At 42.3% G+C, this 18918-nt stretch overlaps 1 long non-coding RNA gene across 4 annotated transcripts in view; it reads right to left on the bottom strand.

The window, feature by feature from the left end:
* Positions 1 to 18918, bottom strand: part of LOC102553447 (uncharacterized) — a 53371-nt gene that overhangs the window by 5222 nt on the left and 29231 nt on the right. Inside the window, exon 2 of one of the 4 annotated variants that reach the window (XR_015629067.1) lies at positions 13898 to 14082. The exons of the other annotated variants lie outside the window; for them this stretch is intronic. This is a non-coding gene — a long non-coding RNA (uncharacterized LOC102553447). The remainder of the gene's footprint in view (positions 1 to 13897; positions 14083 to 18918) is intronic. 4 annotated transcript variants of the gene reach the window in all.

The following is an 18918-nucleotide window of genomic DNA, read 5'->3' as shown; positions in this document are numbered from 1 at the left end:
GTCAGCACCCAGACGATAAGCTGCATTTTCTCCTTTCATTCAACAATTTTAAAGTCAAAAAGTGAGACATGATTATCCCTACTGATAAACATGGGAGAGTAAAATGACATTCAAGGGAAGCCCACTGCTTCTTCTTCATTTTATTCATGAAACAGCACTAAAATAGAGTGGTATGCATCGTCTCCAAAAGACAAGGGGATTTCTCAAATGACTGGACACAAATGGGAATTCAACAGGAAGGAAAACAGATCATTTAAACAGCATTACATCTCCTTAGCAGAGAAACCTGAAATCTATTTAGTGGAAGAATTCTAAATTTTGGAGCACATTTAAATATTCTCACACCTCTTGTCTCTGAAAGTATTTTAAGCACCTAATATTCCTAAGTGTGGAGATATTAACAGTTACAGAATGCATACAGAGTGACTCACATGTCCCAAGTAAGGAGGACCCCCTGACAATTTGAGGACGCTATTGGGACTCCTCTTCTTCTGAGAATTTATAACAAAAAAATTTTTGAAAAACAATGAAGTGAGTTATCAGGAAAATAGGTCCATCTCAAATGACGCTTTGTTAAAGGTGTAATAGGTGTCTCTCAAGTCCCTCCCGGGAGTCCATATATTTCACTGAAATTCTGTCAGAAACAAGGTAAAAATTAAATGGAGAGAAGCCTTGCTCAATATAGTGTTCTATGGTGAAGGAAATGTCCTGTAATCTGTGCTGTCCAATATGGTACTGGCCAGCCACAAGTGACCATTGAGCCCTTGAATGGAGCTAGTGAACGGTGGCTGTACTTTTTTAAAAAGTATTAATTAGCACTCTAGGTGTGGCTAGTAGTTTCCATATTTGACAGCAAATTTAAGTCCTAGCTAACTGCACTATTTATTCTCTGATTCTCGCCTTTACTGTTGTGGAGTTTGATGGAGAGACTCAACGTGTTACGTTATTTGCCATATAAATCCTAGAGCATTGGTAGCATACCCCAGCTCCATAGATTGACAGCTATGCAGTCAAGTCACCTAACCTCAAGGCCAAATTACATCTCTCAGTGACAACACTCTCTCCGATGGTGGTGTCAAGTGATGTAGACAATTCGTCGATTGCTTAGTGTGTGCCTGCCATAGGGAGCTATTCAATGCACGTTAGATGTTATCCTTAACTGTCATCATGGAAATAGTTCCATAAAAAAATTTGTTGCTTGTAGAAAATATAGCTGATTTGTAGCAATTTATACTGAGTGAGCCAACAGTATCAAGTCAAATCCAGATTGTCCACCAGCATAATTTAAGAGTTTAGGAACGAAAGATTAAACACATTGGGTACTCCATTTCAAACATAAAACTGACTTTAAATCTCTAACATCCGTGTAAAGAGCCATGGCCGTGCATGCCTATAACCCTCCCCTTACTCCAGGGCAAAGACAGGGGGGTCCCAGAGCTCACTGACCAGGCTAACCAAAATGGTGAACATCCTTCCAGTTCAGTGGCAGATCCTGTCTGTGGTAATAAGGCAGAAAGCAACAGATATCCTCGTCCGACTTCCACATGCATAACAATGTATGCACACACACACATACACACACACATACACACTCACACATGCACACACAGAGACACACATACAGGAACAGATACATACACAAACAACTATCACAATGCACACATACACACAAACACACACTCTCACACACAGACACACACACATACATACAAATAGACACACACGTAGACATACACACACTCACACATACACACACAAACACACACACATACATACAAATAGACACACACGTAGACATACACACACACTCACACATGCACACACAAACAAGTTTAAGACTTTATTTTTTTTCTGTATATATATATTTATATTTATATAAAAAGACCAATAATAGCAGTGTGTTATGCATCAACAGCAGCAACAGCTTTTCCAGGTTCTGCAGTCATCTGAACAAAACTGTAGAGACATCCAGCACACTCCATTAAAAAAAAAAAAGTAAAAAAAACAAAACCCCAGAAAACAGCACAGTTCTGTTACTCTTGTGGTACCTGGCACCATTTTTTTTAAATTAGCTTCTCAATCATCATCTGGAAAGAAAACATTCTGAGCAACATCATTAAAAACAGCTCTGATAAAGCACGGTCACTACTACGAATCATAAAGCAGGTACAAGCTATTTTACATCCACAGAGGTATGATACAGTACTGTCCTACATCTATAATACTAGAGGATACAATTTAAAAAGCATTATTTGAGACTTGATTCTACTTTTCCAGCAGAGGGCCCAAAGGATGGTGTGACACAGCTTTGTAAAGAAACATACTCTAGACAGGATTTCCTTTCACTAGTGGCACAGTTCTAAGGATTCATTCTCTCCATGAATGTCAGCTAAAACCGTTATTTAAAAAATGAAATATCCCTAAAACAAAACCGTATAACCACCGGATTCACATGAAGATGACCTAGTGGAGACAAGCTGGACCTCACCTTACCGACAAGCTATCAAATCTGTTATGTTTAAACAGTGAGACCTCCAAGGAAGGAGATGCCAAGTAGTGCTTCAAAGCTTCGGACCACAATCAAACACAGCATCATTTTCAACAGAAGCAGAAGCTCATCTGAATATGCTCAAGGATGCTGACATCAACATTTAATCATCTGCTCACTCATCCAGGAAGAAGGGGAGATCAGTTACTACTGTACTTTATTGTGTTCAACCAAATCACCATGTTACAAAAATAGCAAGGTGCCATAATAATAAATAAGGCTCCTCTATCCAGCACCAGATAGCATCATTTTACTTTCAAGCCTAGAAATTGCACACTTGTATATAAACCAACCGAAGATGAGGATTGAGAGTTCATCTTGGTGGATTTTTCCTTTGATGAATAGGAAGTGTCCTTCCTTATCTTTTTTTTGATGACTTTTAATTGAAAATTGATTTTATTTGATATTAGAATGGCTACTCCAGCTTGCTTCTTCTGACCATTTGCTTGGAAAGTTGTTTTCCAGCCTTTCACTCTGAGGTAGTGTCTGTCTTTGTCTCTGAGGTGTGTTTCCTGTAGGCAGCAGAATGCAGGGTCCTCATTGCGTATCCAGTTTGTTAATCTATGTCTTTTTATTGGGGAGTTGAGGCCATTGATGTTGAGAGATATTAAGGAATAGTGATTATTGCTTCCCGTTATATTCATATTTGGATGTGAGGTTATGTTTGTGTGCTTTTCTTCTCTTTGTTTTGTTGCCAAGACGATTAGTTTCTTGCTTCTTCTAGGGTATAGCTTGCCTCCTTATGTTGGGCTTTACCCTTTATTATCCTTTGTAGTGCTGGATTTGTAGAAAGATATTGTGTAAATTTGGTTTTGTCATGGAATATCTTGGTTTCTCCATCTATGTTAATTCAGAGTTTTGCAGGATACAGTAACCTGGGCTGGCATTTGTGTTCTCTTAGGGTCTGTATGACATCTGTCCAGAATCTTCTGGCCTTCATAGTTTCTGGCGAAAAGTCTGGTGTGATTCTGATAGGTCTGCCTTTATATGTTACTTGACCTTTTTCCCTTACTGCTTTTAATATTCTTTCTTTATTTTGTGCGTTTGGTGTTTTGACAATTATGTGACGGGAGGTGTTTCTTTTCTGGTCCAATCTATTTGGAGTTCTGTAGGCTTCTTGTATGCCTATGGGTATCTCTTTTTTTAGGTTAGGGAAGTTTTCTTCTATGATTTTGTTGAAGATATTTACTGGTCCTTTGAGCTGGGAGTCTTCACTCTCTTCTATACCTATTATCCTTAGGTTTGATCTTCTCATTGAGTCCTGGATTTCCTGTATGTTTTGGACCAGTAGCTTTTTCTGCTTTACATTATCTTTGACAGTTGAGTCAATGATTTCTATGGAATCTTCTGCTCCCGAGATTCTCTCTTCCATCTCTTGTATTCTGTTGGTGAAGCTTGTATCTACAGCTCCTTGTCTTTTCTTTTGATTTTCTATGTCCAGGGTTGTTTCCATGTGTTCTTTCTTGATTGCTTCTATTTCCATTTTTAATTCCTTCAACTGTTTGATTGTGTTTTCCTGGAATTCTTTCAGGGATTTTTGTGTCTCCTCTCTATGGGTTTCTACTTGTTTATTTATGTTTTCCTGGAATTCTTTCAGGGATTTTTGCGATTCCTCTCTGTAGGCTTCTACTTGTTCTCTAAGGGAGTTCTCCACGTCTTTCTTGAAGTCCTCCAGCATCATGATCAAATATGATTTTGAAACTAGCTCTTGCTTTTCTGGTGTGTTTGGATATTCCATGTTTATTTTGGTGGGAGAATTGGGCTCCGATGATGCCATGTAGTCTTGGTTTCTGTTGCTTGGGTTCCTGCGCTTGCCTCTCGCCATCAGATTATCTCTAGTGTTACTTTGTTCTGCTATTTCTGACAGTGGCTAGACTGTCCTATAAGCCTGTGTGTCAGGAGTGCTGTAGACCTGTTTTCCTGTTTTCTTTCAGCCAGCTATGGGGACAGAGTGTTCTGCTTTCGGGCATGTAGTTTTTCCTCTCTACAGGTCTTCAGCTGTTCCTGTGGGCCTGTGTCTTGAGTTCACCAGGCAGGTTTCTTGCAGGGGAAAAGTTGGTCCTACCTGTGGTTCCAAGGCTCAAGTTTGCTCGTGGGGTACTGCCTAAGTCCTCTCCGCAGCTGCAGCAACCGGGAAGATCTGCGCTGCTCTTTCCGGGAGCCTCCGTGCACCAGGGTTCCAGATGGCGTTTGGTGTTTTCCTCTGGCGTCTGGATGTGCGCAGAGTGCAGTCTCTTCTGGTTTCCCAGGCATGTCTGCCCCTCTGAAGGTTTAGCTCTCCCTCCCACGGGATTTGGGTGCAGAGAACTGTTTATCCGGTCTGTTTCCTTCAGGTTCCGGCGGTGTCTCAGGCGCAGGGGTCCTGCCACTCCTAGGCCCTCCCCTACGGGAACCCAGAGGCTTTATACAGTTGCCTCTTGGGCCAGGGATGTGGGCAGGGGTGGGCAGTGTTGGTGGTCTCCTCCGCTCTGCAGCCTCAGGAGTGCCCACCTGACCAGGCGGTGAGGTCTCTCTCCCACAGGGTTTGGGAGCAGAGCAAGTTTAAGACTTTAAACTCAGTGATCTCACCAATACTTATAAGATACATGGTATTTGCCGTAACTCAATCTGTCAACTTTTTTTCTCAATAGCAACCTTATGAGCAAAAGGCATTCTTTATGAAGATGCATTGACCTTGTCTTGGGTACCCAGTAGTGCAGACCACTCAAGTAAAACAAAATGTTCTCTGCAGGAAATCCTACTTCCAATTAACAGAGTGCATCAGAGGCATACCTCACTCTAGAAACAAGGCGTGTATAGCCACAATTTTATACATCTCAAAAGATTCGTGCAATATTCAAATACACTAGTAGCCCCTGTATACTTCTAAATTCTTAAATTCAATATCAAACTGTGAAACTTAAGACTTTGAGAGTCAGGAGAAAGTATTTTAACAGGGTGAAAAATGTTTCTGTAAGTTTACAGAAATTCATAAAATCCAACCACGCCTGAGGTGGAATGCTGTCGGTACTGGCTTAAAATATTTTTATTTTATAAATGGACCTGGTGTGCTCGCGCTACCGTTTCTCTGGCATCTTAACAGCAGACAAGAACAGCCCTTATTTGTCCTGCGGTGTCTGCTTGGTGAAGTCTAAATAGGTCAGAGCGAGAAGCTCTTCTTTGAACGAACCTTTTAAAAGTCAGAACCTCCTTTATATTTGAAAGAAGTTCCACAGCACAGTCGCCTAAAAGCAAGCTAGCAAGCGCCCTGCTGTGGGCTGGATGCTTACAGATCCCAAGAAACAACAAACCTCCAGTGTGTGCAACGTATTTTAAATATATTCACACCCCCCACAACTCCTCCCAGGACCTCCCTCTGCACCCTCAACCCTCACAATCTCTTCCCATCCAACTCTGAGATTTCTTCTTTCTTTTTCTTTTCTTTCCCCATCAAATCCCATGCAAATTCCTTGAAATATCGTGCATTAAATTCCCAGTGTGTTCCAAAAGCCTCCTTTCGTGCCCAGCTACTCGTACTTGATAACCCAGTGCCGGCAGAGAGCGTGTTTTGGCTTTGAGTGGTTTTCAAGTACACACTGGTAAGAGTTAAGCATTTGGAAAGGAAGGAAGGCAAGAAATGGTCTAAGGTTAGGATTTGGTTTAATGACAACAGGAAGAGGACCTGAAAGAGGATATTCCTGAACCGTCACAGACAGATTGTATGGAGAGCTGTCTGTCAAACGTGCCAAACAAAGAACGAGTACGAACTGCCAGAGAAGACGCCGCTGCTGACCTTTAGACTAAGGCCAGTGTCTGACCGTGAGTGTTCTCAGCACCTTTACCGTACTTTATTATGCATAACCCAGAGGGTAACAGGGAGGACCCCACTCTTCCAGTGCCAGATAAAATCGTCCTGATCCGCGAAAGTCCAAAACCTCTCCCAGGGCTTTGCTGATCAACGGTTCATCGTGACAACATCCCTGCTGCTTTGGGTCCTGCATCTCTGAAAGGATCTTTTCTCCACTATGTAATCACAAAGCTTCCCTACAGGGAATAAGCAAAACCAACGAGTTTCATTGGTGGAGATAACTAGACAAAGAGCCACCACTCGAGTCACTGCACAACTTCAAAAACCCATGATGGACTCAATAAACATCTCTGGCTCCTGCTGCAAGGCGAGGTGGTCCTGTGGGACTGGGGGAACTAGAAGACACCAGCAGAGAAGACCCCTGCAAAGAGGCAGACGTCAAGGGTACCCGGGTGAGGCTATTTGACATCCACTGAGTTCTGAACAGCAGTCATGAGCCTTAAAGCTTCTGAGTTCTGGAGCTGGAGAGATAGCTCAGCGGTTAAGAGCACTGACTGCTCTTCCAGAGGTCCTGAGTTCAAATCCCAGCAACCACATGGTGGCTCACAACCATCTGTAATGGGATCAGGTGCCCTCTTCTGGTGCATCTCAAAACAGCTACACTCTACTCATATAAGTAAAAATTAATAAAAAATATTTTAAAAAAAAGCTTCTGAGTTCTGCCTTAAACCCTCCACCTAAGAATAGAGGGTCAGACTTTTGTGCCATAAAACAGGACTGTTACAAGTAAAATAAAATAAAATAATGATAAGTGATTTGGATGGGGGCCTGGGAAGATGATCTGGAAGTTAAGAGCACCTGCAGCTCTTGCAAAGACCCAAGCTTGGTTTCTAGTACCCACGTCAGACATCACAACCACCTGTAAGTCCAGCTCCAGAGAATGCACTCTCTGGGATTTCCTGAGCACTACATACATGTGGTGTACATACAGACAAGCAGGCACACATGCGCGCGCGTGCGCACACACACACACACACACGTGCCTGTGCATGTATATAAATTAAAATTTTTAATATAAAAATTAAAGATCTCACTATGAGAACACTACCCATTAGGAATGATAACAAATGAAATCAAATGGCCATGAGCTTAGGTAAGATTAATCTACTCCTGCATCGTTCCCTGATGCCTCAGCATGAAGAGGTCAGTTCCATGTAAGACAGAACGATGTTCTAGAGGTCAAATGCAATGTTCTGAGAAGTAGCAACACATACAATTAAGTATTGTGAAGGTAGAGAAGATGTAGTAAGAAGAAGATGGCCAACACACATACACATACGCATCTTTACAGAGGAAGGCATGTGAAGAAATTAATAAGAAAAACACATGAATACAATCTACATTTCACCTCCAAAAAAAAATAGGATGGGGAAAGGAAGAGGGAAGCAAGGTGGAAGGGGAAAGATAAGGAGGGGAGGGGAGGGGAGGGAAGAGGTGAGGAGGAGTGGAGAGGGGGAAGAGGGAAGGAGGGGAGGGAAGAGGTGAGAAGGGGAAGGGAGGAGAGAGGTCAGGAGAAGAGAGGTCAGGAAGGGAGGGAAGGAGAGAGGGGAGGAGGAGAGAGTAGAGAGGGGAGGAGGGGGAAGGAGAGGGGGGAGGAGAGAGGTGAGGAGAGGAGGGGAGGAGAGAGGTGAGGAGAGGAGGGGAGGAGAGAGGTGAGGAGAAGAGGGGAGGAGAGAGGTGAGGAGGGGAGGGGAGGAGAGAGGTGAGGAGGGGAGGGGAAGGGGAGAAGAGAGGTGAGGAGGGGAGGGGAGGAGGGGAGGAGAGGTGAGGAGGGGAGGGGAGGAGGGGAGGGGAAGTGGAGGAGAGAGGGGAGGAGGGGAGGGGGGAAGGGAAGTGGAGAAGAGAGGTGAGGAGGGGAGGGGAGGAGAGAGATAAGGGGGAGAGGAGAGGAGAGGTGAGGAGGAGAAGGGAGAGGTGAGAAGACAAGGAGAGAGATGAGGAGGGGAGGAGAGAGGTGAGGAAGGGAAGGGAAAAGGAAGGGAAGAGAAGAGAACCTTACTGGGGCCTAAAACCAGTTTCTTGATAACTGGAATATCATTTTTAAATGTAAGATGTACCTTCCTCATTAAATTCTAAACACTCGTTTGTTTTGAATTCTCAAAATACTTCCAGTTTCCCTCATAGAGGAGAGTTAGCAACGATCCCATTTAGAAGCAAGCCACAAGGGCGAAGGAGAAAAGCATTGACACGGAGAGGTAGCATATCTCCTTAAAAGAGCCTTGGAACCATAAATTAAGAGCAAAGCTGAATGAGCTGGCCCAGCCCATTTCTCTTCCTGTGAGCCCACACCACCGAAAAGCAAGCTGGAATGGAGGAGGCTCTTTGATTGATTTTCCAGGACAGGCAGTTTAAACATCCGCTGGCAGTTTGATTAAAATTACACAGATGGAAATGATAGTATCTTCGTATAGATTCCAGCATACTCTTCCGGGATCCAGAACATTCTTATTTAAATACTGATTTTAATATGATTTACATATCTACATCTGCTACTGCAATCAAGTTGCCTGGTTAGTGCCTGTGACTCATGCAATCCAGACCTGAGGTTCAACTGTGAGGAAACTTCTAGTCAGTTACTACGTATTACTATGACAAGTGACGGTAGCGTATTTTTTTCTATTTTTTTTGTTTAGTTTTGTTTAGTTTTGTTTTGTTTTAATGAAAGAAAGAGTTTATTTGGGCTTACAGTTCCAAAAGGATGAATCCATTACTATTACGGTGGGTAGGCATGGTGACAAGAGGCAGGTGTGGTGACAGGACCAGGAAGCTGAGAGCTTACATCTTCAATTGCAAACACAAAGCAAAGAGAATGAACTGGAAATTGGGGTGAGGTCATAGACTCTCAGTGCCTGCCCTCAGTAATATATCCTTCCACCAAGGCTTCCCTTCACACACACACACACACACACACACACACACACACACACACACACACACACACTGCCAAATAGTGCTACCAACTAGAGGCTAGATGTTCAATTATCTGAGCATTTGGAGGACATTTCTAATTTAAACTACCACACAAAGAAGGAGATACCCGTATCAGTCATTCGGAACAGCTGAATCAACCCTAACAATCAATGGGGTGGCCGGTGACACATCCGGCAAGGTATGTGACGTCATTCAAAAAGTCTTTATTGCTCAGAGATGGTAACCACAATCTGAGCCTTTACCATGTACACTCTGCTGATGGAGGGTCTTGACTCAACGTTTGCTTATGACAGAGTCCTCTGCAGCTTGAGATGAAGAGAGAAAAAGAAATTCTTGAAGTAAACAGAGTCACAGGATTTGATATTGGGTCCAGGTAGGTAGTGCAGGCTGGAAATCCTGGCTACTTGGGAGACTAAGGCTCCAGGACTGTCACACAACTTCATGGAACTGCCTGGTCTATTAACAGAGTTTGGGGACAGCCTGGACAACATAGCGAGATGCAGTCCCAAATAAAAAGCTAAAGGAGGACTGATTCTTGTTTGCTATCCCAGCAAAGCTCAGTAGCAGGGTGCTTGGGCGGCATATACAAGGCCTAGATTCCAGTACAGGAAAAAAAAAAAAGAGCTGAAAATGTTGTATAAATAAATACAATACAGTAAAAAAATAAATGAATAAATACAATAAATAAATACAATATAAATAAATGCAATAAAGTATTGTATTGGCATTGACTTAATATCTCTGATCAAATATGGTAACTCAGAAATACAGTATGCTAGCATAGAAGTTGCTTAGTCTCTACCAACATGGTGGGATGGCTGAGAGCTGCAGCTCAATGTCCCCAACACAGCATTCTCATTGTAAAAGTGAGGGGTTGGAGGACAGCAAGGGAAGACTGAACTGAAAACAGAACAAAAGCCAGTCAGCAGAACAAACACCAGTCCTTGCCGCTCCATGTCTATCATCTGGGACTCATGACGGCATTATCTGGATTCCAGCGAGCTTGGGTAGCCCTTCCTCTCCAATTCTGCTAGCTAAAACACATGTAGTTTCCATGCTAGGGTAGCTCCACGTATTCCTGACACTTTTCTGTGGGCTTTCATTTTTCAAACCCTACTTTTAATAATGGTTCTTCAATGCCTCTAGCTCACCACCCAGCAGAGATAGTGGAAAAGAAAGGTTGTGAGGATACAAGGGGGAAGGGGACCTGTTTAGAAATTGTTCTTTGGAGATAATCCAATCTACACAATCCAGAAATGAGCAGTTCAGTGCACAGGAGTCAGCAGCAGCAGCTTGATCCACTCAGAAACACTTCACACATACACCAGCAGTCCAGTTCAGTAGTGCCAGGATAGCAAACACAAATTAGCAGCAGTGGCACGGCCTAGCAGAAACATCCAAGACTCTCCACTGAATTGGCACAAGTCAGCAGGAGTGACCAGGACCAATCAGGATTCCAGGAGAAGTTCTCTGCCATCCCTCTGTCAACAAAGGGAAAATCAGTTAAAACAAAGACGCAAGACCAAGAAGCATTGCAGAGCTAGCTATGCCAACCCCCATGGCTGCCCACAGAGTCCTATTTATACTCCCTGCATAACAGGCTTTCCCCATCCCCGTCATTTTCAGAATCCTGCTCTCACCTTTGTCACCTAGATTTCCTCTACATAGCTTCACATATCAGATGCTCACAGCCTCTCAGTAGGATTTTGCCAGCTACACACTTACTGGACACACTTACTTGGTGCAGGCCACTGTGCCCCCCTGTAATAGTTGCACATATTTACATATTCAGATCCATAACCAAAGCGACAATGATCAATTTTGCTGTCAGCTCAAGATGTTGCCTGTCTCAATGGATAATGGTGCCATCAGCTTCTAAAAGCCTAAATGGCTGACCCACAGAAAACCCTTCTTTGGGCAGCCTTCTGGGGCAGGGTATCCTACAGAGCCACACTTTAGTTGGACGCTCCTGTCTCAAGCACTCTCCTTTTCGATGAAAAAAATATTCAAATAGATCTGCATTTTCACACACCGCGCACTTCAGAAGAATAGAATATGGTCCGTGCCTTCCTTATGATCCAGCACAAAGCCCCCAGTTTCTCTGTAATGGCGCTAATTTGTTTAGGAGGTTCAGCAACTTTGTCTACACTTACCTTGTCTGAAACATTAAACTCATCCATGTTCTTTTCTACATCTTTGTACTCAACCTTTTATCCAGAATTCTCACACTAAGCGTTGTTGCGGTCGATGAACAATAATCGTGCCACAGTCTAAATGCTGACATATTATTGTCTTGAAATTTCTTACACCAAATAAAGTAGTCCATTATTTTAACATGCAGCCTCCCTTGAACTTTCAAGACATGGGTAGGGCATTCTTTCCCAGAACAAGAAAAGCAACATGAAAGGCCCCTCTCTAAAGCCCTGTAGCCCTCTTTCCCTATGAAACCCGGTGAGGCTGCCTTAATTGATGACATTTCCCTAGGACTTCTGAATGCCTTTATTCCCATCAAAGTGGCTTGTGATAGCATTCAGCTTGCAGCCCAAGCCCTCTCACCTTCCTTCCACAATCCAGTTGCTACAAATCACGAGGTCAGATTTTTCACAACAGTGACCCAATTTTGTGGCACAAATTTTCTATATCAAGTACCTGACAGCAAACGATTAGAGTTGATTTTGGTTCATGGTTCTAAGAGCTGCCCAGTAAGCTTAACAACAATGTGTGTCTTGTCCACAGTAATGACCAGAAAGCAAAGAGTGAGACCAGAGACAAGTCAGCCTGACGCTCTCAAGCCGCACACCCATAACTCTGTGCTCACCGGGTAGATCCCATTCTAAAAGGTTCCACAACCTCCGAAAACCACGTCACCAGCTGGGAACAAGACATTCAAGCACATGAAGCCATGGGGAACATTTTATATCCAAGTCATAACGGGCAATAATAGGTATAGCATGGTATTATCATTAAAAAACACAGCAGAAAGAGTTTTGAACATTTGTATCACCAAGAAATTATGAGCAATAAAACCATTTAACCTAGTTTAAACCCAATGCTGTATTAAAGCATTAAAGCATTACACTGGGACCAAATCAATGTTTATGAAACATTGATGCTTTTTATATATAAGGAGAGAGAGTTAGAAAATAGAGTAATAATAAAATGAAGAGTGTTTAATGTGATTAACACAGCCCAGGTCTAATTGTGGTCAGGAGGATAGTTAAAAGTGTGAAATGTTGAAATGGTTTTCTCTAGAGATTCTATTAAAACAAAGTAGTTTCCCAAGGGCAGGAGATGACTCAAGGAAGATGAGCCTTGAGGTAAAAATCTCAGACCCATTTAAGATTGCTACATTGTATCTAAGACACATTCTAGATTGCTACATTGTATCTGAGACATTTTGTTCATGTCTAACGCATTTCTTCCATAAGGAAGAGCTCTTTTTAATTATCCATGGGCATATATTATTCAGCAAACTCTATCTCTGAACCATAATTCATGTTCAAGTCCCTAGAAGTTGAAAGTATATAGGAGAACTCATAAGAATTTGAAATTTTTGCTTGGGAGATCATTGAGGACACATTAAAGGCTGCTTTCTTTAGATGTGATACACTTTATTATGAGGGCTGATTCATGCTCACTGCAACTCCAAAAGGAATCAACATATTAATCTAATTACAATGCTCACACAACTCCTAGCAGACATTTACCAAGCCTCAACTATTTTCTGAAGTTATGTCTTCAAGTTGAATTTAATATATAGTAAAATTCCTTTTCTCATTTTAAATTTGTATTTGAATTTTTGCATACAGTGTATTTTGATCTTATTATCTCCCAAAGGTCTCTCAATTTGTTTTCTTTTGGAATTTTTTTCTCTTGTTGATTTTTTTCTTTTGTCCTTTTTTCTTTTTTTTATTTTGTCTCTCCCATTGATAAACAATTAAAGACATTTTAAGTTTATTCAAAAATGACTTTCTTTATTCTTGTCTCTCTGAGTAGCTTAAATTTCAAAAACTACCAAATGTTACATACTTTTATTTATATCCAATGATGTAAAAAAAACGAGGCTTTCTTGGATACTTTTGAACACAATAGAAGAGAAAGGAGAAATGGCTTTACTTTTCCCCCAATATATTTTGAATGCTCTGTTAAATTTCCCTTTCTAACCGTCCCAGGCACTACTCATAGCTCTCTGGCTTCCTTTGAATATTTTAAAAATTCGGGCCAGCCTAGGCCAGTATGTTACCTCAGATTCTGAATTCAACTCAATGCTCAAATCCGCATCTTGCAAAGCACTAGCCACACACAGGCGGAAGGGCATGGAGTGTGCCCATGACAGACTGGCTGCATTTTCACTCCTTTAAAGCAATGAAAATGAATAGATTCTACTGAAGATATGAAGTACATGCATTTTCAAGACCTCCAGGAGCCTTGGAGGAGAGAGACAAATTAGTCCTCAGCAAATGACTGCCAGCAGAATCCAAGTGTCTAGTCTGGGCTGGGCAGATGAAGTCAAGTGTAGCTTCTATCTTATACATTCACCATGACTATCGGACTGGAAACAGAATGCTCACCTCTGCACTGGAGTACTGAGCATGCGGTCCTGGAGTCTGGCTCCCAAGAACAGTGCAAGAAATCCACCAGGTCACCTAATACAGTAATGACAGGAATGCATAGCAGCCTCTGCTGAGCCCCTAGGAGAGCAGCATTCATTTACTATTGCAGTTTAATCTACTCCATCATGGTTTGTGCAATCAGCCTAGGAGATGAGGCAGAGAAGACAAAAATCAGTCTACACTGGAAACCTCTGGTCAGAGAACCGGAGGAGGATGGACTGATGCTTGAATATATAATGCCTTCATATAGACTTTCATGTAACTGGGTGGGAAAGAACCAGGAAAGAGACTCGGCTTTGGAAAGAATGGGAGAAAATGGATCTGTTTCCATGTAGAGATGAAAGGTTAAGATTAATTGTGGGAATGGGGGGAAAAACATGGTTTTGAAGGAACCCTTGCACAGAGACAAGAGCATATGACACAACCTGAGAGGATAATTAGAGAAATTATGAAAAGTTGCGGGAAACCTATTAAATTAAGAAATATGGACCATTTTTTTGCCTACTTCCTAACAAGGGTGTAATCAAAGGAATTTCCAAGTGACTGAGTTTCTATTAGTCTTCTCTCACGCGCTTAAATTTATTCAGCTTTCTCCCCCACAGAGCACACATAATACCTATTCTTAATTTCTGGTGAGCCTGAGATACTCTAAATCTTACATGCTTTCAATGCAACCCTAGGCACTTCTTCATGCACATGCACACTAGCAATATTGCAAACTCAAACTAGGCACTGTGCAAGTTTGGGAGAGCTCCCCAGCCTGAACCGAACAGAAATCCAACAGCATTATTCACGGGTTTTCCAGAAAGGTGACTTGTTTGAGCCGAGCATCAAATAGAAGGGGAAAAAAAACATAAAGAATTCGAAAACATAGTTGGGAAGATAGAGCTGACAGAAGAGCGTGCTCCCTGCTTTGCATTAAGGAGATGGAGTGAACGAATGAAAATGCAAAAATGCACCAGTTCCAGTATTTTGGTACGTTGTAAGATCTTTCCCTCTCACCAAGTTTTTAGACTGTAATTACTAAATTAGAAGATATGCACACATACACGTTCAATGTACAGACTTGTAAATATCAATTTACTATATATCAATATATCAATATATACATACACATATATATCAATAAATACATATATATGTGTGTCATTAAAAAGAGGAGGCTCTCTGGCATCAACTGGCTAGACTTTAGCACCTTCAAGTGTTGCTTTAAAAACACTGAATATCAGAGGAGAAGGAGAGGGGCATAGGAGGAGGAACCATGTGTCGGGGGGAGGGGGGACCGGGAGGACGGAGTACAGCGATCAGGATGTAAAATGAATAAGTAATCCCAAATAATAATCAGTTGGTTCTCCATGCACTTGGTAACTAATTAAGCCCTTCTGTTCTTCCTTTAAAATGTGTTTATATCCTCCCACTTCTTTACTCACAATGTATCAAACTCTATTCAAGTTTCTCGTTACCCTACTGTTGGATGGGTTATCTCCGGACTTCCCATCGCAGGCTATGGTAAACCCTTTCAGGTATCATCTTCATCATGCTAACTCCAAGTCTGAAGCCTTAAAAACTGTCAGTGCCTCACCATCATGTATAGCATAGGTTGTATACATATAGGCTACAAGCGTATCTGTACATGAAAGCCTGCAAGACCATTTCAAAAGACAATAAAATTCTAGGCAATCTTCCAAATTTGCCCATTTTTTTTGTTGGTAACATTATCTAGATTTCCGAATCCTCCTTGAAGCTCTAAAAAGAACTGCACACATGAATCTATCAGGTAAAATCAAAACTCAGTGACCAGCACTCAAGAGGTAAAGTGGTGGTGTACACCTTTAATCCCAATACCTGGAAGGCAGAGGTAGATGGATCTCTGGATTCAAGGCTATCCTGGTCTACCTAGGGAGGTCCAGGCCCACGGTGAGTTCCAGAGGTGATGGAGGTGGGAGTGGAGTGAGGTGGAATCAAACTAGATGGCTAGGTGGCTAGAACTAGAGAAACCTCTCAAAAAATTGCTGTACAAGTAGGAGTGTGGGATGATGTCACAGGTGAGGCAGGCACAAGATAGAATGAGGCCTGCCTTTGGACAAGAAGGAAGGATGGGCAGAAGAAAAGTCTGAAGGAAGAGGAGGAGACAGATGTTTAGGTGGGCAATTATATCTTATCAATTGGATCAAAGGTTATTGTGTTGTGTGGCTTTTCATGTGGAGAATTGAATTTGGGAGAGTGTGTGGGACACCTCGGAGTTGGGATGTGTATTTCTGGCATGGAAACCTGCCTTGGGAACTAGAGAGGTAGAGAGATTGCTGACGGCTCAGAGAGAGGCCTTCGGCAGTGTGATATGGAGCAAAGTGGGTGAGACGCTTTGCTGACTGAGACTTAAGATACCTAGCAGATATCTTAGGGCACTGTGGTGCCGGATCTAGTGGGGTTAAGACAGCATTTTATTTTTTATACTTTTACAACATCAGTAGGAGGACCTGGGTTTGGATACCCAGAAGCTAAGCAGATGTGGAGACATACCCATCCTGGGGGCTCACTGACTGGCCAGCCTGTCGGATTAGTGAGCCCAGGTTCAATAAGAAAAAAAAAACACACACACACACACACACACACACACACACACACACACACATTAGGTGAAACCAAGGGTGACATTTCATTCATGACCTCTAAGCCAGATCTTCAAGTAGATGAGCTCCTCCAGTCCTACTCCTTTCTTCCTTCTTTCCTTCCCTTCCCTTTCTTCCTTCCTTCTCCCTTCCTTACTTCTTCCTTCCTTTTTTCTTCCTTTCCTCCCTCCCTATCTCCCTCCTTCCCTTCCTCCCTCCCTCCCTTTCTTCCTTTTTTCTTTCCTTCCTTCCTCCTTTCCTTTTTTTCCACAAACACTTGCTGGGCGCCTTCTGTGTTCCACACATCGCTATAAGCACCATGGATGCATAAACAGAGGAACAATGCCCTCACTAAGGAATTTCTAACCAGTGGTTCTCAACCTTCCTAAAGCTGGGACCCTTTAACCCAGTCCTTCATGTGGTAGTGACCCCCCCAACCATAAAATTATTTTGTTTGCTGCTTCATAACTGTAATTTTGCTATGTTATGAATCATTATGTAAATGTCTGATATGGAGAATATCTAATGTGTGGCCAACCCCTTATGGAGTCACTACTCCTACACTGAGAACTGTGGCTGCAAGTGCTCATCAAAACAGATAACATCCTTCTGGCTGGTAGGAAGGTTGGGTCTGTGACCAGGTTTGATCCTAATTAGGGAACTGAAGAAAAGTGACACCCCCAAAGAGGGCTTCTGATTCATCAGCTCCAAAGGCAGATGGTAGGTGCAACGTGAAAAGCAAGCAGCCTTAGACTCCAAAGTTCAACCCAGATAGATGGGCCAAATAAACTTAAGAAAATGGTCAAGAGATGGAGCCTAGACAGTCTATGGGGTGGTTAGAGACAGGACAAGAGTCTTCTCTGTATAGCCTCCAGCTACTCCAGTGGAAAACAGGTGCCAGGACCTCAAGTCATAATAACGGTACCTGGGACACTGCCCTCGTTAGGTACCTGTTGCTGTGATAAGCACCACAACCAAGCGGGACTTGTAGAGAAAAGGATCTACATCTTTCAACTCCAGGGCACAACCGGTCCCTGAGAGACATCGGGGCATGAACGTGGAGCCAAGAGCGGAAGGAGAGACCATGGAGAATGCTGCTTAGTGGGTTGCTCCTCCTGGCTTACTCACTTTGCTTAGTTACAGTCAGCCCTGCAGACCTCTACAGAGCACAGGCAGCTCGAACTGAGATATCTGACTGACAGCATTTGGCTTCTCTGGGAACTCCACTCATAGGGGAAGAAACACCCAGAAAGTCAAAAAGCAGATAAGAAATTAGTTTTCACTTTTAATAATTTATAATATTTAACAGCCTTGGAGACTCTATTAAGAACTACCATGAGAGAAGACATTGAAATGGTTGAAGGAGAGTTATTATTACCTAACATTTGCATCAGCATAGGAGTCAAACTATAGAGCTGTATTTAGGTGTGTGTGTGTGTGTGTGTTTAGTTGTGTATGTGTATGTGTGTGTGCATGTGTGTTTGTGTGTGTGTTTACTTGTGTGTGTATGTGTTTTGTGTGTGTGTTTACTTGTGTGTGTATATGTATATGTGTGTGTTTAGTTGTGTATGTGTATGTGTGTGTGCATGTGTGTTTGGGGGTGTGTTTGGTTGTGTGTGTATGTGTTTTTGTGTGTGTTTACTTGTATGTGTATATGTGTGTGCATGTATGTATGTGTGTGTTTGTGTTTGTGTTTAGTTGTGTGTGTATGTGTGTGTGCATGTGTGTTTGTGTGTATGTGTGTGTGTGCATGTGTGTTTGTGTGTGTGTATGTGTGTGTGTGCATGTGTGTTTGTGTGTGTGTATGTTTACTTGTGTGTGTATGTGTATATGTGTGTATGTGTGTGTGCATGTGTGTGTGTTTAGTTGTGTATGTGTATGTGTGTGCATGTGTGTTTGTGTGTGTTTAGTTGTGTGTGTATGTGTTTTGTGTGTGTGTTTACTTGTGTGTATGTGTGTACGTATGTGTATGTGTATGTGTGTATGTGTTTTTGTGTGTGTGTTCAGTTGTATGTGTGTGTATGTGTGTGTTTGTGTGTTTGTGTATGTGTTTAGCTGTGTGTATGTGTGTGTGTGCATGTGTGTTTGTGTGTGTATGTTTAGTTGTGTGTGTATGTGTATGTATGCATGTGTGTTTGTGTGTGCATGTGTGTTTGTGTGTGTGAATGTGTGTTTGTGTGTGTGTATGTTTAGTTGTGTGTGTGTGTGTGTGTGTGTGTGTGTGTGTGTTGTCAGTGATGTGTTGGCAAATGTTTAGCAGCCATCACTCAAGGATAGAGAAAACATATTTTTAGGACCAGTTTCTGTGGTATATTTCCTTCACGTCCTATTTGAGGCTACCCACATAAACTAATAAAGACGTTTACAATC

Source organism: Rattus norvegicus, chromosome 9 (assembly GCF_021556685.1).
Source record: "Rattus norvegicus strain SHRSP/BbbUtx chromosome 9, alternate assembly SHRSP_T2T, whole genome shotgun sequence".
In the NCBI taxonomy this organism is placed as follows: domain Eukaryota; kingdom Metazoa; phylum Chordata; class Mammalia; order Rodentia; family Muridae; genus Rattus; species Rattus norvegicus.
This window is presented reverse-complemented; position numbering and strand designations above follow the sequence as displayed.